Source organism: Pantherophis guttatus, chromosome 14, assembly GCF_059756535.1.
Source record: "Pantherophis guttatus breed Tessera chromosome 14, ASM5975653v1, whole genome shotgun sequence".
Lineage (NCBI taxonomy): Eukaryota > Metazoa > Chordata > Lepidosauria > Squamata > Colubridae > Pantherophis > Pantherophis guttatus.
The window spans coordinates 10,273,704-10,295,614 of NC_142076.1; the positions used below are offsets into that span (position 1 = coordinate 10,273,704).

The 21,911-nt window shown below is 45.3% G+C and overlaps 1 protein-coding gene and 1 long non-coding RNA gene across 4 annotated transcripts in view; one reads left to right on the forward strand and one right to left on the reverse strand.

The window, feature by feature from the left end:
• Positions 1 to 12,658, reverse strand: part of FBXL16 (F-box and leucine rich repeat protein 16) — a 68,883-nt gene extending 56,225 nt beyond the window's left edge. For both annotated transcript variants that reach the window (XR_009622888.2, XM_034420468.3), the window contains exon 1: positions 12,469 to 12,658. The gene's annotated coding sequence lies outside the window, so the exon portion shown is untranslated. The remainder of the gene's footprint in view (positions 1 to 12,468) is intronic.
• The window catches only part of LOC132712219 (uncharacterized), a 97,240-nt gene that overhangs the window by 62,417 nt on the left and 12,912 nt on the right, over positions 1 to 21,911 (forward strand). Inside the window, exon 3 of one of the 2 annotated variants that reach the window (XR_009622891.2) lies at positions 12,657 to 12,791. The exons of the other annotated variant lie outside the window; for it this stretch is intronic. This is a non-coding gene — a long non-coding RNA (uncharacterized LOC132712219). Of the gene's footprint in view, positions 1 to 12,656; positions 12,792 to 21,911 lie in introns of those variants that run through there. 2 annotated transcript variants of the gene reach the window in all.

The following is a 21,911-nucleotide window of genomic DNA, read 5'->3' on the forward strand; positions in this document are numbered from 1 at the left end:
TGATTTTTGATGAACATATCTTTTATTTTATGTACACTAAGAGCATATGCACCAAGACAAATTCCTTGTGTGTCCAATCACACTTGGCCAATAAATATTCTATTCTATTCTATTCTATTCTATTCTATTCTATTCTATTCTATTCTATTCTATTCTATTCCATTCCATATATTCTATTCTATTCTATTCTATTCTATTCTATTCTATTCTATTCTATTCTATTCTATTCTATTCCATTCCATTCCATTCCATTCCATTCCATATATTCTATTCTATTCTATTCTATTCTATTCTATTCTATTCTATTCTATTCTATTCTATTCTATGTATGAACAACAGAGATATTAATGGCAACAGTTGTATTCAACTCAGTGGTAGCATCTGTAGATATTTTCAAGAAGGAGAGACCTACAATTCTCAAGTCACGAGGTGAATAGGGCTATAATTCAGCAAAAAATGACAGGTAGGTTTTGACTTACAACCACCATTGAGCCCAAAATTTTGATTGCTAACTGAAACAGTCATTAAGTGTATTTTGCCCCATTTTACAACCTTTCTTGCCACGGTTGTTAAGTGAAGCACTGTTAAACTAGTAACATGGTTGTTAAGTGATTATCATTGCCTTTGCTTGTCGGAAGGTCACATAAAGTGATCACATGACTTCCAGACACTGCAACCGTCATAAATACAAGTCAGTTTCCAAGTGTGTGAATTTTGAACATGTGGCCATGGAGATGCTGCAATGGTCGTAAATGTCAAAAACGGTCATGTCACTTTTTCCAGCAATGTTATAACTTGGAATGGTCACTAAATGAACTGTTGTAACTCAAGGACTACCTGTCTAAGGCCAATGGTTCCCCACTCCATCTTTCCTCTGAGTAGAGGACAATTGGAGATGTTATTCATCTGAAAAGAGCAGGGAGGGGAAAATTACATCTTTTTAAACAGTACTTCAAATTCGGAAGATTTTGAAGCTTTAAAAAAAAAATTCCATGGAATTCCTTGCAATAGGCTGGGGAATTCTGGGAGTTGAAGTCTTGAGGTTGCCAACTTTGGATATCCCTGAGTTAGATTGTAGTGAATCCACCCTGCAAATACAGTACAGTCAGGCACTCTCCAAGGTGCTGAAATAATCTGGTTTTTTTTTAATGGCATTTCTCCTTGAGTCAAGCTCCATTTCTGATGCCCTCGCCGACCCTCCCCTGGGCTTTCCTTGACAGTAATCAGGAAACCTTTCAATATTGCCAACTTTCAATAAAGTACACAATTTCTTAAAAAGCACCTGCAAAGCCAGGTTTCGCCAAATGCATTGTAATGAATTCAAATCAATGACCAGCCAGCTATTAAATATATTTCTATACTGTTTCTATAAAGCGCCATCTCAAAATAACCATCTCCAATCGATAGCATTAAAACGTTCAGTTAAAAATAGGGAGAAAGTGTCTATGTACATACACGTTTATGCACCGATGCCTTCTAAAAAGTAACTCCAGAGGATGCCAGATGTTAAAATGCAGAGGTCTAGCTTCTTTGCTTCATTTGTGTATTCCATGAATAAAGGAAATAGGCCCAAAACAGCCCATATACTCCCAAATCTGAGTTTCTGATGTGAGACTTCCACATTATAGAGTAATTGAGATCATGCTAAAAATATACTAATGTGGCTGTTTGAGGGCCTAATCCCCTCTGATCTTTTTTTATTTCCACATGGCTCCTCATGATCTCTAGAAAAATCAGGGCTCTGCATTGCCTCTTACTGGTTCTTTTTCAAGGGAAGCTGCAGGATTCAAGTGGGGAAGGGAAGGAAAGAAAAAAGAGATGAAGGGAAGGGAAGGGAAGGAAAGGAAAGGAAAAAGAGGTGAACGGGAGGGGAGGGGAGGAAAGGAAAGGAAAGGAAAAAGAGGTGAGGGGGAGGGGAGGAAAGGAAAGGAAAGGAAAAAAGATGAAGGGGAGGAAAGGAAAGGAAAAAGAGGTGAACGGGAGGGGAGGGGAGGAAAGGAAAGGAAAGGAAAAAGAGGTGAGGGGGAGGGGAGGAAAGGAAAGGAAAGGAAAAAAGATGAAGGGGAGGAAAGGAAAGGAAAAAGATGAAGGGAAGGGAAGGGAAGGAAGAGAGAAGGAAAGGAAAGGAAGAGAAGGAAAGGAAAGGAAAAAGATGAAGGGGAGGGAAGGGAAGGGAAGGAAAAAGATTAAGGGGGGAGGAAAGGAAAGGACAAAGATGAAGGGGAGGGGAGGAAAGGAAAGGAAAAGAAAAAGATGAAGGAAAGGAAAGGAAAAAGATGAAGGGAAGGAAGGAAGAGAACAAAAGGAAAGAAAGAGGGAAGGGAAGGAAAGGAAAAAGATGAAGGGAAGGGAAGGGAAGGAAAGGAAAAAGATGAAGGGGAGGGAAGGAAAGGAAAGGAAAGGAAAAAGATGAAGGGGAGGGGAGGAAAGGAAAGGAAAAGAAAAGAAAAAGATGAAGGGGAGGAAAGGAAAGGAAAGGAAAAAGATGAAGGGAAGGGAAGGAAGAGAAGGAAAGGAAAGGAAGAGAGAAGGAAAGGAAAGGAAAAAGAGATGAAGGGGAGGGGAGGGAGGAAAGGGAAAAAGATGAAGGGGAGGAAAGGAAAGAAAAGGAAAAAGATGAAGGGAAGGGAAGGGATGGAAGAGAGAAGGAAAGGAAAAAGAGATGAAGGAAAGGAAAGGAAATCATCTCCCCACACAGACATGTCCCCTCCCAGATTACTAACTTCAGAGCTGAAAGTATTAGGAGAAAAAAGCCAAAAATGTATTAATTCAAGTTATATACCCACTTCCTTGCCATGTGTCTCTGTGTGGCTAACAAACATAGCAATTAAAACATAGCATGCCAGAGGTGTAATAGCTGAATTGTTCAGAAACTAGGCTTTTATTAGCCCTTCCAGGTAGTCCAGAGAAGCAGCACAGCCAGCACAATTATCTTTTCTGTAAGATTCTGTAAGTTGCCCATTACATTAACAGAATAGCAAGAGCACTTGGACTTATAAACTGCTTCACAGTGCTTTACAGCCCTCTCCAAGTGATTTACAGAGTCGGCATCGTGCCCTCAACCATGCGGGTGCTCATTTTACCGACCTCGGAAGCATGGAAGGCTGAGTCAATCTTGAGCCAGTCAGGATCGAACTGCTGGCAGTGGCCAGAGCCAAACTGCAATTCTGCAATCTAAGCACTGTCCCACCATGGCTCTTGCACAAATCTTGCAATTCTGAAAGTATTTCTCCTTTCCTTTTACTCTTTGGAAAACTAGGGAGTGTCCCTTCTAAAATATTTTTCATCCCATCCACCCTTCGGTGGGCTGAAATGTTTTTTACACACCAGTTTTCCTGTGTGGCAATCCCTCCTCTCTTCCAAGATCATTCCCAAATACCATTTCAACTTTGATGCAGGAAACAACTGATAAGAAACAACTCATACTTTGCTTAATCATGATTTACTGAATACACCATAACGCTCAAACTCACACAACCCAACAAGCTATAAACCATGGTTTGAAAGCATGCTACCTATAAAGGGAAAGGTACTCCTCGCACATATGTGCTAGTTATTCCTGACTCTAGGGGGCGGTGCTCATCTCCGTTTCACACTCGAAGAGCCAGCACTGTCCGAAGATGTCTCTGTCGTCATGTGGCCAGCATGACTAAATGCCAAAGGCGCATGGAAAACACTGTTACCTTCCCACCAAAGGTGGTCCCTATTTTTCTACTTGCATTTTTTATGTGCTTTCGAACTGCTAGGTTGGCAGAAGTTGGGACAAGTAACGGGAGCTCATTAGGGATTCAAACCGCTGAACTGCCAAGCTTTCGATCGACAAGCTCAGCATCTTAGCGACTGAGCCACTATGTTCCTCTATGCTACCTATACACTGGGATTATTGAATCACAAGCACACATTAAAAAAAAAAAAGCCCTACCATCTTGATTTCTTTGACACCCTCCCCTCATGGACCCTCCTCCCACTCTCAAGTCTTTCAGAACCTCTCTAACATGACAATAACACAACAGTCACAAAAGGAACCCCTTTTGCGACCATTGATGCTGGTTCATTGCATCATGAAACATCTACAAATAAATAACCACGCTCAGAGACTCCACAAAAGGAGCCCATCTCAGTTAATAGTAGCAATCCTTGGTTTTGCAAAGCTCTCTGAGAGGCTCCACCTTCGTAGGTTTATGGAAGGACAGGAGATCTGATGTCAAGTGGAGCTCCAATGGAGATGTGTGAAGGACCAACAACTCCAGGTGGAAGGGGCCTAAAAAAATTTGCTTCTGTGAAACTCTCAGTGTTTTATTTTATTTATTAATTTGTTTGTTTGTTTGTTTGTTTGTTTGTCAAGAATGTATTAGGTAATTTATATAATTATAAGCATGAATTGAATATATAAAATAGATACAAGTAGAGGAAACATTAGGACAGGGACGGAAGGCACGCTGGTGTGCTTATGCACACCCCTTACAGACCTCTTAGGAATGGGGTGAGGTCAACAGTAGACAGTTAAAGTTATGGGGGTTTGGGGATGTAACCACAGAGTCAGGTAGTGCATTCCAAGCATTGACCACTCTGTTGCTGAAGTCGTATTTTCTGCAGTCGAGTTTGGAGCGGTTTACCTTGAGTTTGTATCCATTGTGTGCTCGTGTATTGTTGTGGTTAAAGCTGAAGTAGTCATTGACAGGTAGGACGTTGTAGCAGATAATTTTATGAGCTATGCTTAGGTCATACCGAAGACGGCGTAGTTCTAAGTTCACCTGGACAAATACGTAGTGTCTTCACCTACAGAAAAATGTAGTCCTGAAATCTTTGGAGCTAAACCATGCTCCAAGCTCTCTAAAGTTCTCCAAGAAGGTCCATCTTTGTAGTTTTATGACACTTTCTGTAGACACTACAGAAAAAGTAGGTCCATCTTCATGGTTTTATGGAAGGACTGGAGATCCGATGCTGAGTGGAGCTCCCACGAAACATTATAGGTCTCTTACTCTCTTCCCATCACAGTAAACATTTTCTTCTATGCTTGTTTCTCTCTGCCTCTCTCTGAGGTTTTAAGGTAGTTATTAGGTGTTTCTTCCCCCTACATCTTCCACTTTCTCAGGACTGATCTGTCATTTCTTCTCCCTTAGCAATCCTCTCTCCTTTTTCTAAGCTCCTTTCTACATTCCTTTACAAGAGAGCCTAGACATTAATCAATGAAAACTTGTCTGAAAAGCCAAGAGTTAGCCACTGTCCAAAAAATGACCACGCTGTTATCTGCAGGGGAGGCTAAACATGATTTAGCCCCTTTGTAAAGAAAGGAGAAAAAGAACAGATATTAATTCTGCAACTACAAGCACTATTAGCTCCACTCCTGATAACGGGGAAGAGAAGAAGAGGTCGCGTAGATGGAGGTTGAGAAAAACACTAGTAATTTTTGTCTAGGAATTGAAAGAACAACAGAGCTAAAAAGTCTAGTAGGAGTATAGCACGTGCCTTGAATTTTTTTTTTTACAAACCGTTCCATTCTTAATGGGTTTCTATCAATGGCGTCCATATGTCATTTTTTAAAAAAAATAAATAAGTTTTGTATTTAAAAAACTAAAATTTTTATTTTATTTATTTTATTTTATTTTATTTCAAATTTATATACCGCACCTTCTCCCGAGGGACTCAGGGCGGTGTACAGCCAGCTAAAAACATACAATACAAACATTAAAAACAATTAAAAGGATATATATTAATTTGGACCCAATTTAAAATGACAAACCAGTTAAAAATGTTTTTAAAAAATGTTACGTTAAGCCAGCCCAGCTTGCTGGAAAAAGAAAGTTTTAAGGGCACGGTGGAAGGCACCGAGGTCTTGAATTCTCCTTATCTCAGGGGGCAGCTGGTTCCATAGGGTAGGTGCCCCCACAGAGAAGGCCCTCCCCCTGGGGGTCACCAGCCTACATTGTTTGGCTGATGGCACCCCAAGGAGGCCCTCTCTTTGGGAGCGCACCGGTCGGTGGGAGGTCATCGGTAGCAGCAGGCAGTCTCGAAGATAACTAGGTCCTATGCCATGGAGCGCTTTAAAGGTGGTGACCAACACCTTGAAGCGCACCCGGAAGACCACTGGGAGCCAGTGCAGCTCACGCAAGAGAGGTGTTATGTGGGAGCACCAGGCAGCTCCCGTAATTACCCGCGCGGCCGCATTCTGGACCAGTTGGAGCCTCCGGGTGCTCCTCAAGGGGAGCCCCATGTAGAGAGCGTTGCAGTAGTCCAGGCGCGAGGTGACAAGGGCATGAGTGACTGTGCACAGGGAATCCCGATCAAGAAAGGGCTGCAACTGGCGGATCAGGCGAACCTGACAAAAGGTCCCCCTGGCTACCGCCGTCAGATGTTCCTCTAAAGACATCTGAATACAAAACTCCCCCAAAAGTTTTTTACAGAAACAAACAAGACATTAAAATGTGCGTTAAAAAAGACACAAGTGTATAAACTTATGCTGTAACCCTAAAGTATATTAGATAATATATGTACATATATCTGAAAGCTCAAACTGCCCAAGGAGCTGCTCATCCAGTTCTACAGAGGAATTATTGAGTCTGTCATCTGCATTTCTATAACTGTCTGGTTTGGCTCTGCAGCCCAACAAGACAGACACAGACTTCAGAGGATAATTAGAACTGCGGAAAAAACAATGGCTACCAACCTGCCTTCCATTGAGGACCTGTATACTGCACGGGTCAAAAAGAGGGCTGTGAAAATATCTACAGACCCCTCGCATCCTGGACATCAACTGTTTCAACTCCTACCCTCAAAACGATGCTACAGAGCACTGCACACCAGAACAACTAGACACAAGGACAGTTTTTCCCAAACGCCATCACTCTGCTAAACAAATAATTCCCTCAACACTGGCAAACTATTCACTAAGTCTCCATTACTATTACTATTAATCTTCTCATCGTTCCCATCACCTGTCTCCTCCCACTTATGACTGTATGACTGTAACCTTGTTGCTTGTATCCTTACGATTTATATTTATATTGACTATTTCCTGATTGCTTATTTGTACCTTATGACTATCATTAAGTGTTGTACCGAACGATTCTTGATGAACATATCTTTTCTTTTATGTACACTGAGAGCGTTTGCACCAAGACAAATTCCTTGTGTGTCCAATCACACTTGGCCAATAAAAAATTCTATTCTATTCTATTCTATTCTATTCTATTCTATTCTATTCTATTCTATTCTATTCTATTCTATTCTATTCTATTCTATTCTGTCATCTTTTATATATTCCTGTATTTATTGAACTACACACACACAAACACAAACACACACATGGATGCAAATAGGACAGTATCACACTGGAGGTAACTGATTGACTACTAACAGCTACATCCATTCTGCTCCTTTCCTCCTCACCTTTTAGCCTTAGTTATCATCTGTATTTTCATTATGATTTCATTGTGATTTTATACATTGGTGTGTGTGTGTGTATGTGTCTACACACACGCACACATGCACACATACATACACAATGTATAAAATCACAATACACACACACATTTTCCTAGTCACCTTGCAATGAAAAGCAGGGGGGGGGGCAAAGAGATGTAATAAATAATAAAATACATTTGTGGTGCAAATGGGTTTGAGGGTGGGAGGGTGTGCATTTACGCACAGAGAGACAACGCAAAACAAAATAGCAGTGCAAAATAAATATGAAACCAAGGCCTAGCTAAAACAGCTCCAGAACGAAAGCATCAACAGGAAGAGCAAAAAGAACTCTTTGAAAGGCCCCCGAACTTAAGATACCTGCAAATCTGCAAAACCAATATTTCCTTTGGATCTGAAGGCACCAGTTCAATCTCCCTAGGCATATAAGGAGAGATCCCAGAACGAGGGTCCCCTCACCGAAAAGGCCCTTCTGTTAGTTGTCCCCCAATTGTAGCATATTTTGGAAGGCAACAGAGAGAACTGAAGATGTTCTTAGAATCTGAGCACTCTAGAATGACATTCCACTGGTCGTTTGCCCCATAAAACAGAACGAAATCTAGTGCAGATTAAGGAGTAAATCTACATCTTCATAGATAGATAGATAGATAGATAGCTAGCTAGCTAGCTAGATAGATAGATAGATAGATAGATAGATAGATAGATAGATAGATAGATAGATAGATAGATAGATAGGCAGGCAGGCAGGCAGGCAGGCAGGCAGGCAGGCAGGCAGGCAGGCAGATTAGAGAGAGATGAGAGAGATACACACACAGATATAGAGATAGACAGGCAGACAGACAGATAGAGAGAGATGATAGATAGATATATACACACAGACAGACAGACAGACAGATAGATAGATAGATAGATAGATAGATAGATAAATAAATAGATGAGAGAGAGATACACACACACATACAGATATAAAGATAGATAGATAGACAGACAGATAAGAGAGAGAGATGATAGATAGATACACAGATAGATAGATAGATAGATAGATAGATACATACATACATACATACATACATATATACATACATACTCTCATACATAGATACATACATACATACATGCTCTCCCACCGTCCTGTGCGCTCTCACAGAGTGGGCCTCCTCAGGGTGCCTTCAGCCAAACAATGTTGGCTGACGGCCCCCAGGAGGAGAGCGTTCTCTGTGGGAGCCCCGACCCTCTGGAATGATTTGCCCACTGAGCTCAGGACAGCCCCCGACCTCCTTTCCTTCCATCGTGAGTTGAAGACGTGGCTCTTTCGTCAACTTAACTGATCCGTTATGGGTGTACGTTGTTATAATTTTAAATTGTTTTAATTAGGTTGTTGATTTTAATTTTATTGTGATTTGTATTGGATATTGTTTTTTGTAAGCCGCCCTGAGTCCCTTGGGAGAATGGCGGCATATAAATCGCAATAATACATACATACATACATACATACATACATACATACATTACATACATACATACATACATACATACATACATACATACATACGATGTTTTTATCTAAAATGGAGATGGATTTTTTCCCCCTGCAACATGGCCATGGCTGTATTCACCCAACACAATAAACACATTTCCTGGGACTGAAGACCAAGGTCTGAGGGCCACCAATAGATCGATGCCTTTCAATGAAATGTTTAAGCGTCTTAAGAGATGGAGGATGGCTTTTGTTATCTCCAACTTGCCACCAAGCAAAACCCGAGACTCGAGCTTCTGAACACAGGCACCAAAATATGAATCTGTCAGACAAGGGTTCCTCTGAATCGAAGCATCTCAAAATTCTGGTAGCCACCATCAAGAGTAATGGTGGCTTCGTTCCCCAGTCCTGGATACAGGTTTACAAGAAGATTGGGCATGGATTTAGGGGCTGTCCAAATTTAGAATGGAAATATCGAAGACTGTATCTTAAGGTTGCCCTGTAATTTCATGTCTTATTCCTAGGAATCGATACAGTTTCATTGTATTATCCATATTACCGAATACTTCTGAATTGTCCCCTGTGTTAGATTAGTGCCAAGTATCAGTTGATACATGACTCTTCATAGGGTTACCCCACTTGTTATAAATCCAACCGGGGAACACAGCACTAAGAGTTTAGCCCATCTATCTGTCAGTTAGATGTCGTCCAACTAGAAGAAAAAGTCACCAAGTGACCAGGAAAAGTGTCCGTGTCTGTTCTTGAACCTTCCTTAAGACCTGTCAACGCCAACAGATGAAGCTTCTCAATACAATATAATGCAGAATACAGAAAACCGAGTTGGAAGGGAGGGACCTTGGAGGTCTTCTAAATCAACCCCGTGCCCATGGCTGGAGATCCTATACCCGTGATGGCGAACCTATGGCACGCATGCCACAGATGGCACATGTAGCCATATTGGTGGGCATGCGAGCGTTGCCCTAGCTCGGCTCCAGCACACATGTGCACGCTGGCCAGCTGATTTTTGGGCCTTCTGGGCCCAACAGAAGTTGGCAAACCGGCTGTTTCCAGCCTCCGGAGGGCCTCCGGGGAGGTGGGGAAGGCTGTTTTTGCCCTCCCCAGGCTCCTAGGAAGCCTCTGGAGCCTGGGGAGGGCAAAAAAACGGGCCTACCGTGCCCACCATGCCATCACATGCCAAAAGCAGGGGGAGCATGGGTGGGGTCGCGCACGCGTGACCACCCCACACTCCCCCAGATTTTGGCACGCGATAGCAAAAAGGTTAGCCATCATTGTCCTATACCATTCTGGACAAATGGCTGTCCATTCTCTTCTTGAAAACCTCCAGTAATGGAGCAGCCACAACTTCTGGAGGCGAGCTTTTCCACTGGTTGATTGTTCTCACTGTCAGGAAATTTCTTCGTAATTTTAGGTTGGATCTTTCTTCGATCAGCTTTCCACCCATTACTTCTTGTCCTGCCTTCAGGTGCTTTGGAGAATAGTCGATCCCCTCTTCTCTATGAGAGCCCCTCAAGTATGGAAGGCTCTTATCGTGTCACAGCTAGTCCTTCTCTTCATTCAGTGAGACATACCTACTCTCTACAACCCGTTCATTGTATGCTTTTAGCCTATCTAAAGGAAAGCATTTCTATGCTGATGCAGTTGGGCAGTAAAATGCAGGAGGCGTTGGGGGGGGGGGTGTCCGATCCAGCAACCTTATTGCTCTTTGTAAATGGGGAGGGTATTTCTTTGGGTCCCACATGTTTGCCTGCTAAAGACAAACCAGGATGCAGTAGATTCTGGAAAGACGGAACCCTTTACATGTGGAGTAGAGGAACCAAGAATTTCTTCTATCCAGAAAGGGAGCTAGAATTACAGAGAACCCACATTCGGAATAATCTCTTTCTTTTCCTCTTTCATTCACCCGAGAAGAGAAAAAAGTCAGTGGCATTTCTAAAAAAATAATATCCAGCCAAACATCTATTTATTGACATCTGCTGGGGTGCTCTCTCTCTCTCTCTCTCTCTCTCTCTCTCTCTCTCTCTCTCTTTCTGTGTCTCTCCTTCTCCCTCTCCCTCCCTCTCTCTCTGTCTCTCCCTCTGTATGTGTGTCTGTCTCCCTCTCCCTCTCTTCCTCTCTCTCTCTGTATCTTTCTCTCTGTCTCTCTTTCTCTCTGTCTCTCTCTCTTTGTCTCTCTGTCTCTCTCTCCCTCTCTCTGTATGTGTCTCCCTCCCTCTCCCTCCCTCCCTCCCTCCCTCTCTCTTTTCTCTCTCTCTCTCTTTCCCTCTCCCTCTCTCTGTGTCTCTTTCTCCCTCTCTCTGTGTGTGTCTCTCTCCCTCTCCCTCCCTCCCTCCCTCCCTCTCCCTGTCTCTCTTTCTCTCTGTCTCTGTCTCTCCCTCTCCCCTTCTCTCTCCCTCTCTCCCTCTCCCTCTTTCCTCTGTGCACCAAATTATTCCTGATCTCAATCCTTGGTTGTCTAAAACCCCTTAAGAAATGTGGTTTGTAATAACGTTGTAACAGTCTAATATGGTTACCGAAGAGATATCTTCAAGAATCTAACAGGTGAAGTTTTTCTAGAGCGCTTCTCTGGATGTTATGAAAAGCATCACTGGTCGTCTTTTGGTGATCCAGGTTGGCATTCAAAGAAGAAGAAGAAGAAAGGACAGAACCAGGTGTCTGTCCATTAAAAAAAAATGGGTTACCTTAGATGAAGACCAGGGGCCCTGAACTCTATCCAAGCAGGCCAGTTTTGTGGACAGAAGTCATTCTCGGGTTCAGTGGTGGTTCTTCAAGATTAAATCTAGAGAGCTACAACCCAAACTAGATCTTCAATTAGAGACAGAGAGAGAGGGAGGGAGGTCCATCTAGCAGGAAAGGGTCAAAATTAAAAGAGACGATTCTACCAACTGTGGTTGAGGGCCAAATCCCAAACAGCTTGGCCAAGATTCATTTCTTGGCTCTCTACCTTCTTTCCAAAGCCACATGGGTACGCAATTAACCATTGCTTCTCCATAGCTTCTCCATCAATCCAGGTTATCGGGGAGAAGCTCTGTCCACCAAAAGGTGCCTCCAATTCCTCCCTCTCGGCATCCCTTCCTCAAAATAACAGGGTAACACAACATCACTGCCCCACCCTGCCTGCCCCATCCTTCCACGAGCTGGCTTCCAGAGCCGGCCACTCAAAATTTTCCATCCAATGCACCAAAAGCCCAAGACGGAGGGAGAGGAAATCCTTTGAGGGGGATCTGGACTGCAAAGGCAAAAGACCCTCCTTTCCCCCCCTTCCACCCGCTTCCTTTCCCCCCCCCACCTCAGGAGCACAAGACGGCTAGTCCTTATGTAACACCAACCTGACATCCGAATCTGGAAGGTCTTCTTGAAAAAGGGAGATGAAAGCAAGCCAAGGGGGGGGGGGGTTCCTTCCCACAGGGCAGATGTGCGAGAAAGACCCTGCATCCTGCAGATCTCAAGATCCGATCTTGAGATCTGGAGGGGAGGTTTAAGTGATGGGAGAAGGGAGCTTGGTAGCCCAACCGCTTCAATCCCCCCCACCCCAAAATTAGCATGCTTACCTCCAAGACCGTTGTCTTAGCTCATCCCTTCCTCACCCACTGCAAACGGCAGCCAGAGCAGGGGGGGGGAAAAATAATATATCACAATCCTTCTGTTGGAGGAAACAAAAAGGGGGGGAGCCGAAAAAAGGACTTCACAGGAGTGGCGAAGCAGGAAGGCCCCTCAATTCTCTTCTTTTCTAACCCAGCTAGGTCAACCTGAGCCGGATCTTCGCCCTGTTGTGCTGATGGCTGGCTGTGTCTTCTTTTCCTCTCTTCTTCTTCTTCTTCTCCTCTCCGGCCGTGGAAAGCTTCCCTGATTCTTACAGCATGCAATAATCCACCAGTCCGTTGTTTTGCTCAGCCACGAAGCCAAGAAGAATCTGGAAAAAGCAGGGCTCCCAAGCCAGGCATCCCTGCTGCCCCCCGATCAGAACCAGGGGTCTTGCCGGGAAGGTGATGGAAAAACAGGACCCCCAGCGGCCTCTCCTGCCCTCCCCATTGCAACCAAAATAACAGCAACAGGAAGAGCAACCGGGATTCCAAAGAAGCCCACAAAAAAAAAAAAAAAACCCAAAAAAAACAAGAATGAGGATAGTGGGGATGATGAGGAGCTATCCAGACGGCAAGGAAGCAAGGCGCAGGATCCACTTCTCCTTGCGTTCTCCCTCCCTCCCTCCTTCTCTGCCTTCACGTACACACACACACACACACACTCGTCCACGCGCACATCCACACTTCCTAGCTAGCCTGACACTCAAGTGTCCTCAAGCAAAGCCAGTTAAAGGCACACGAGCCTGATTATCCATCATGCCGCTCTCGCTCTCCGGCAGCTGGTCTCTCTCTCTCTCTCTCCCTATCCCCCTCTCTCTTTCTCTCTGTCTCTCTCTCTGTCTCTATCTCCCCCTCTCTCTCTTTCTCTCCCTCTGTCCCTCTGTCTCTCTCTCTCTCTCCCTCTCTCTCTGTCTCTCCCTCTATCTCTCTCTTTTTCTCTCTGTGTCTCTCCCTCCCTCCCTCTCTCTCTCTCTCTCTCTCTCTCTCTGTCTCTCCCTCTTTCTCTCTCTGTCTGTCTCTTTCTCTCTCTGTCTGTCTCTTTCTCTCTCTGTCGCTCTCTCTCTTTCTCTCTCCCTCTGTGTCTCTGTCTCTCTTTCTCTCTCCCTCTCTCTCTGTCTCTCCCTCTCTCTCTTTTCTCTCTCTGTGTGTCTCTCCCTCTCTCTTTTTTCTCTCTCTGTGTGTCTCTCCCTCCCTCCCTCCCTCCCTCTTTCTCTGTCTCTCTCTCTCTCTCTTTCTGTCTCTCTCTCTCTCTGTGTGTCTCCCTCTCTTTCTCTCTCTGTCACTCTCTCTCTTTCTTTCTCTGTGTCTCTCTCTGTCACTCTCTCTGTCTCTCTCTTTCTCTCTCTCTCTCTCCCCCCACCCCACCTCCTGGCTGGGATCCAAGAAGAGATTACAAGCCTTCCATGGAGAGAAACAGAAGGTCTCCCTCCACTCACCCCGCCTTATTTTAATTAGGACCCTCTTTCTCTCCCCCTCCCTTTTTTTTTTTTTTAAAGAAAAGGGAAACCAAACATTGGGTCTTCCAGAGGATGCTGGATAGGCAAAGGGCAGCAGCAAAAGGCAGAGGAGAGGGGTGGGTCAGGGTCAAGTTGGAAGGCAGGAATGGGGGAGGGGGAAGGGGGAGGGATTGATCTTGATGGATGAACAGCATGTATGGTCGGCAACAGGGCAGCAAAGGAGCTTTTTATAACCCAAACCATCAGGTTAAGTCGGGATTGAAGCCAATTTGCGTTCGGGATCTTGCTAAGCCTTATTAACAGAATAACAGACTTGGAAGGGACCTTGGAGGTCTTCTAGTCCAGCCCCCTGCTCAGGCAGGAAATCCCATACTATTTCAGACAAACGGTTGTCCAATCTCTTCTTAAACTGCTCAAACTTTCCGCTACCGGTCTTCCCTCTGCTTGGAAAGCCTATGCTTGTAGTCCTCAGTGAGGTGCTTCTGCTGAGCCTCCTTCTCGGTCAGATCCAATTTGAACTGAGCAGCTGTTTTGCCAACTCTTTCTCGTGGTGGCTGCTTAGCTCCAACAGCTGCTTCCTGTTGGGGCACTCAGGAGCCCGGGGTCGGGAGGCGAGGAGTGGCTGGGAGGGGAGGGGCGAGTAGAGGCTGGCGAAATGCCCCCCCCCAGGCGTGAGTGACATCGAGTTGGCCACACCCACCCAGTCACATGACCACCTAGCCAAGCCCAGCTGGCTGGTCATTAGGCAGATCATTTTAGTGGTCCGTGGGATTTAAAATTATGAATTTAGTGATCCCTGAGGTCTGAAAGGTTGGGGACCCCTGGTATAGAGTCTCTTGCTTGGATGTGGGGTTGGACTAGATGACCTACAAGGTCCCTTCTGTTTGGAGATGTAATCTTGGGAAAGGAGAAAGAACAATGGAAGCATTAAGGGAGGAATTCAGAAAAGATTACTGTCCCGGAAAAACATGATGGAGTTAAAAAAAAACAACCCAAACTTCAAAATAACCTTGACTTGATTTTATTTGGAATTGGACAAAAACTGTGATTGGGTTTCAAAACTGAACTCAGCCTTTCAAAGGAGCTCGAGAAACAGAATTAGCAGAGACTCCAGGAAGGACCTTTAGAGTGAAATAACTGGAATCCGGAAAGTGGTTCAGAGTTTCTGCTACCAAACAAAATCAAGATAGGTTTTTCTTGATTTTCTTTCTTACTTTTTCCTTTTTCTCGGAACAGAGTCATCTTTTCTGAACCTCCTCCTCCCTTCACAGTTTGAGCATCTCTTTCCCCAGGCTGACTTTACATTCTTTCACAGTTTGTTTAATTTAAACAGAATAAAGAGAACGAAATTGATGGAAAGGGAAAGAAGAGGGAAAGTACAACAATTTTGTTTCTTGCCTTCAAGTGCTTTGGAGAATAGCTTGACTCCCTCTTCTTTGTGCCAGCCCCTTAATTTTTTTTTTTTAATTTTTGATTTATATGCCGCCCTTCTCCGGAGACTCAGGGCGGCTTACAATGCGTTAAGCAATAGCCTTCATACTTTTGTATATTTATACAAAGTCAGCTTATTGCCCCCACAACTGGGTCCTCAATTTACCTACCTTAGAAAGGATGGAAGGCTGAGTCAACCTTGAGCCTTGGCGAGATTCGAACCTGCAGTAATTGCAGGCAGCTGTTCTTAATAACAGGGTGCTTTAGACCACTGTACTACCAAGGCCTTTAGATATTGGAACGCCGCTATCATGTCATCCATGGTCCTTTTTTTTGTTAAACTAAAGATTCCCCTCGCACATATGTGCTAGTCCAGGGGTCGGCAACTTTAAACACTCAAAGAGCCATTTGGACCCATTTCCCACAGAAAAGAAAACACCGGGAGCCACAAAACCCTTCCCGTGCCTGACTAATTCTACATACTAGCATATGTAGTTGAATTAAACGTTCTGTTTTCTTCTGAAACTTTTCTTTTCTTGGATTTATCCATGGTTGGCCTATCGGGGGTTGAAAACCTCAATAAATCACGTGCCAGTGGGTGTCGCACATTGGCGGTTGTGATGCATATTTTGAGTGACAGGGAGCCGCAGCAGAGGGGTGAAAGAGCCACATGTGGCTCCAGAGCTGCAGGTTGCTGACCCCTGTGCTAGTCGTTCCTGACTCTAGGGGGCGGTGCTCATTTCCGTTTCAAAGCCAAAGAGCCAGTGCTGCCTGAAGACGTCTCCGTGGTCATGTGGCCCAGGATGACTAAATGCCACAGGCATATGGAACGCTGTAACCTTCCCACCAAAGGTGGTCCCTATTGCATTTTTTACGTGCTTTCAAACTGCTAGGTTGGCAGAAGCTGTGACAAGTAATGGGAGCTCACCCCGTTACGCGGCACTAGAGATTCGAACCGCTGAACTGCCGACATTTCGATCGACAAGCTCAGCGTCTTAGCCATTGAGCCATCACATCCCTTTTTCATTAAACTAGACATCCCCAATTCCTGTTCTTCATATGTTTTAGCCTCCCCTAATCCTCTTTGCTGCTCTTCTCTGCACCCTTTCTAGAATCTCAACACCTTTAAAATAAAATCCGTCTGGGGAGTAGCTTGTCTTTGCCTGCATCAAGGGAGCAGCCGTGGGGGTCCTACTTGTCTATCCCACCCTCCCACTCACTCTAAAAAAAAAAAAAATTCCGCGGAAGTTCGAAGGAGGAAGAATCCTTAGTGCATGGACTGGACTGCTAATAAAAGCAACGAGATATGGCTTTATGGTTATTTTGCGCCCTGTTTCCCCCTGGCATGGCCTTCCGAAATGGATGTTGCATGATTTAACAGGGAATGGATGTTGCATGATTTAACAGGCACTAAGAAGGATGCTATCTTGATCTGGGGAGGTGAGGTGGGGTGGGAGGAGAAAAATAGAAGAGAAGTGATGAGAGAAGAGGGGTGGGGTGATATGTGAGCAGCGAGCAAGCGAGCGGGGAGAGAAACAGTTTTTATTTTCAACTCAGACCCTGGCATTCTCTCCCTCCCAGCCATTTTGCACGCCTGCCCAATTAAGAAACCTGACCTGCTGTTTAAATAATCAAGGGGAAGGGTAATCAGGCTCCTGGCTTGACAGGCCGAGATCTTGTGGAGGGGGGGAGGTATTTGCCAGCCGGGCCTGGGCTCCAGGGAGAAGCTAGTCCCAACAACACCTGGGAGGAAGACGTCGTCGGGGCTGACGCTTGGGTGGTGCCCAGCATATGGCAGGGACATCCATATGCGGCTCGTCCCTTGTTCCGCGCCTCGAATTTGATGAGCTGGGTGCCCTCCTGGTGGGACAGACTCAGCTCCAGGAAGCAAGCGCCATAGCAACCGTGGTGGAAGAGGGTGGGTGGGTGGGTGGGGGCAACGTGAGTGAATTTCTAAAAATTGAGCTCGCCTCTGCAAGGGAACCTCTTATTTCCCCCCCCCCCAAATCTGGTTCAGCTCTGCCTCACCCACCCTTTTAGCGGGGAAAAGGGGCCGCCTTGCTTTCTCTCCCCTTGCCCTGACGTGAAATCGATTTAGCCCACCCCCCCCACCCCCCCGAGTGACAGCCAGATGGCTCCTGCGATTTCACCGTCTTGTGGACTTGGAGAGGAGAGGAAGGAGAGAAAAGGATGGGTTTTTCGACAAGAAGCCCACCAAACGAGCCAGAGTGGCCCTATCCCTAAAACTAAATGCCTAATCCAAAGGTTCACCTAGAACAGGAGTCTGCAACCTTAAACACTCCAAGAGCCATTTGGACCCATTTCCCACAGAAAAGAAAACACCGGGAGCCACAAAACCCTTCCCGTGCCTGACTATTTCCTGAGCGGCCACAAAACTAGCATATGTAGTTGAATTAAACGTTCTGTTTTCTTCTGAAACTTTTCTTTTCTTGGATTTATCCATGGTTGGCCTACCGGGAGTTGAAAATCACATGCCGGCAGATGTCATACATTGGTGGTTGTGATGCCTATTTTGAGTGACAGGGAGCCACAGCAGAGGGGTGAAAGAGCCACATGTGGCTCCAGAGCCGCAGGTTGCTGACCCCTGACCTAAATCAAGCTGAACGTGTTAAGACAGAGAATAATAAGAGTTGGAAGGGACCTTAGAGGTCTTCTAGTCCAACCCCCTGCTCAGGCAGGAGACGTTATCAGAGGTGGGCTTCAAAAATTTTAGCAAGGGGTTCTCTGCCCGGCTGCTTGGCCATAGTGTGCGTGGCCTAGTCGGCCTCCTGCACCATGGTGGGGGTGGGGTTGGGGTTTGCCCTCCTGGGCTCCAGAGGCTTTCCTCGAGCCTCCGGGAGGGTGAAAATGGCCTCCCCAGGCTCCGGAGGCCCTCTGTTTCTGGCCTTCCTGAACTTCTGGTAGGCCCATTTTTCGCCCTCCCTGAGCCTCTGCACATGCCCTGCACTTACATCCAAAATGGGCCACGTGGGGACTCCTGGGAGGGGCAGGGTGGGGTGGGAGGGGCCAGCCAGGAATGAGATTTGAGGGTTCTCCGAACTGCACAGAATCTTAGCTAGAGGTTCTCCCGAACCCCTGCGAACCCCCAGCAGCCCAACCCTGCTACTAAGAGTGGCCCAATACCTAAAACTAAATGCCTAAACAAGGTTAACCTAAACCGAGTTTAACATGTTAAGATGGATAATAATAAGAGTTGGAAGGGACCTTGGAGGTCTTCTAGTCCAACCCCCTGCTCAGGCAGGAGACGTTATACCATTCCAGACAGATGGCTGTCTTGTCTCTTCTTGAAAACCTCCAGTGATGAAGCACCAACAACTCTGGGAGACAAGGTGTTCCATTGATTAATTGTTCTTGTGAGGAAATTAATCCTTAATTCTAGCTTTAACAAGCTTCCACTCATTGCTTGTTGTCCTGCCCTCAGGTGCTTTGGAGAACAAGTCTATCCCTTCTTCTTTGTGACAGCACCTCAAGTACCGAAAGACAATTATCATGTCCTCCCTTATCCTTCTCTTTGTTGTTGTTAGTTGCGAAGTCATGGCCAACCCATCGTGACCCCATGGACAACATTCCTGAATGCATTTAATGAAGTAAGGAAGAGCGTGAAAATTTCTCTACCGCGAGTAGGTGAAGAGCTCACCCTTTACCTGAACAAAGGCAGGGTGAAACTTGCCCTTGATTCAGATCAGTGGTGGATTTCAAAAATTTTTACTACCAGTTCTGTGGGTGTGGCTTGGTGGGCGTGGTGGCTTGGGCGTGGCAGGGGAAGGATACTGCAAAATCTCCATTCCCTCCCAATCAGCTGGGACTCGGGAGGCAGAGAATAGATGGGGGCGGGGCAGGGATGAAATCCAGCGGGTTCTGACAGGTTCTGGAGAACCGGTAGCGGAAATTTTGAGTAGTTCAGAGAACCAGCAAATACCACCTCTGGCGGGTCCCAGACTGGGGTGGGAATGGAGATTTTGCAATATCCTTCCCCCAGGAGTGGGGAAGGAATGGGGATTTTGCAATATCCTTCCCCTGCCACGCCCACCAAGCCATGCCCACAGAACCGGTAGGGAAAAAAATTGGATTTCACCCCTGGGGCAGGGCCAGTCAGAGGTGGTATTTGCCGGTTCTCCAAACTACTCAAAATTTCCGCTACCTCCAGAACTGGTCAGAACCTGCTGAAACCCACCTCCGATTCAGATTGCTGGCTAGGTGTGATGGGAGTTGTAGTCTGAAGGGTGGGGGGATGGGCTGCTTTCAAATAAACAGGCTCTCTTTGGTCCATAGACACACACACACACACACAAATGGCGCGAAATGTCCTCCCAATTGGCAACCGCCTCCCCCATCCCTGCTTGATATTTAGTGCATGCAAGACGCATCCCTGCTCAGAAGCTGAGACATGAAATGTTAATGAGCTGCAAACATATTTTCCCTCTTTCCTTTTCTTTCCCTTCCCTGCACTTGTTTCTTTGAGAAGAATCAGCCCTGCTTGGGAAATGATTAACTGTCAAGAAATGTAGCTTGAAGAGCCAGCAAGATAGCTGGCTTGCCCCAGTGACCTCGGTAAATTATGGACAGGGCCAGAGAGTGGAAATTAGATTAAAGATATGAAGAATATCTTTTCTCTCTGGCCTTTGGAGTTTGGTCATGGCAGAATCAGTCCAAATCTCTCTCTCTCTTTTTTTTTTTGCTGCCGGCCATGGAAAACCCAAGGGATTCAGCAGCTCGTTGGCCGTAAATTGCCCCATGGTTACTGCTGTGTGGGTCAGTTTAGCCTTTTGTTGATAAAATTAAGAAGTTGCTCAAGAGATCTAAGGCCAAAGTTGAGGAGGAGGAAGAGGAGGAGGAGGAAGAAGAAGAAGAAGGAGGAGGAGGAGAAGGAGAAGAAGGGGGAGAAGGAGAAGGAGAAGAAGAAGAAGAAGAAGAAGAAGAAGAAGAAGAAGAAGAAGAAGAAGAAGAAGAAGAAGAAGAAGAAGAGGAGGAGGAGGAGGAGGAGGGGGGGGGGAGGAGGAGGAGGAGGAGGAGGAGAAAGAAGACAAAGATGAAGGAGAAGGAGAAGGGAAAGAAGGAGGAGAAGAAGGAGAGGAAAAAAAGGAGAAGGGGAAGGGGAAGGGGAAAAAGAAAGAGAAGAAGAGGAAGAAGAGGAAGAGGAAGAAGAAGACGAAGATGAAGAAGGAGAAGAAGGAGAAGGGGAAGAAAGGGAAGAAGAAGAAGAAGAAGAGAAAGAAGAAGATGAAGATGAAGGAGGAGAAGGAGAAGGAGAAATAATCTGATGAACACAGTGAAATGCTGGAGAAAATAGTCTTGTTTTTCCATTTGAATGAAAACTTCTCGAATTACACATTTACAACCAATATGCTGTCAGGATCATGGCTATCATTCAACATTGGCCATTCCCTGAATCTTGCCACGTAGTTTACCAACAATGAAAGTATCCCATTGATAAGTGGAAATCTGCTATGAAACATGTCTTGTGGTTCGTTCATGAAAGACACATTGAAAACTGCATTATATTAAGGAAATTAATTGCAAAATTCCCTTTGTAGAGTAATCTTCCAAGAATAATGCCTCTGCGTCGAAGTTGTTATAAATGGGAGCGCAGATTTTTTTTTTATAAAAAAAATGCACAAGTTTGACAAGAAAAACTTGACACTTGCCAATACATCCCTATTTGATGTAATACATCTGGAGCTCCTGACTTCCCGTTACACTAGATTTATCAATGGGAGGTTTTATGATGGTGACTGGCATTGGATCTTGGTTTTGTAGACTGCATGGATTTATCCTATTTTCTAACCCTTATTGTTTGGCGTTGGGATAGAGATTGGAAAGGAGACAAAGTGACAAACAGCCCTAACAAATAATAACATCAAAAGGATTCGGAAGCAATAGAAGACACTAAATCAGAGTCAAAGGAAGTATTCTTTCCGTCTATTTGACTACAGGACCCATCTTTCACAACCAATAAAGCCCATGTTGAACAACTCATCAGGGGGAACATGAAACACTGAAGCACAATACTATGTGTGGGGTCCTTGGTACTCTCTGAGCTTGGTTGTTTCCTTGCTGATGTTTCATTACCCAGCTAGGTTACATAATCAGTGCTAGAAGGGAGTGGGCTTCACTTCCTGTTTATATGCTCTCTGTTAGGGCAAGCCATTTTTATATAAAAATAAAGCAAAACCTGCTCCCTTCTGGTAGTGATGATATTACCTAGTTGGGTCATGAAATGTCTGCAAGAAAAAACCAAACTCAGAGAGCACCAAGGACCACACATTTTGTCCTCCTCCTCCTCCTCCTCCTCCTCCTCCTCCTCCTCCTCCTCCTCCTCCTCCTCCTCCTCCTCCTCCTCCTCCTCCTCCTCTTTCTATCCTCCCCCTCCTCATCCTACTAGCACTGATGATGTTACCTAGTTTGGGTAATGAAACCTCTGCAAAAAGTCCACCAAGCTCAATGAGCACCAAGTCCTCCTCCTACTTATGACTATAACCTTGTTGCTTGTATCTTTACAAT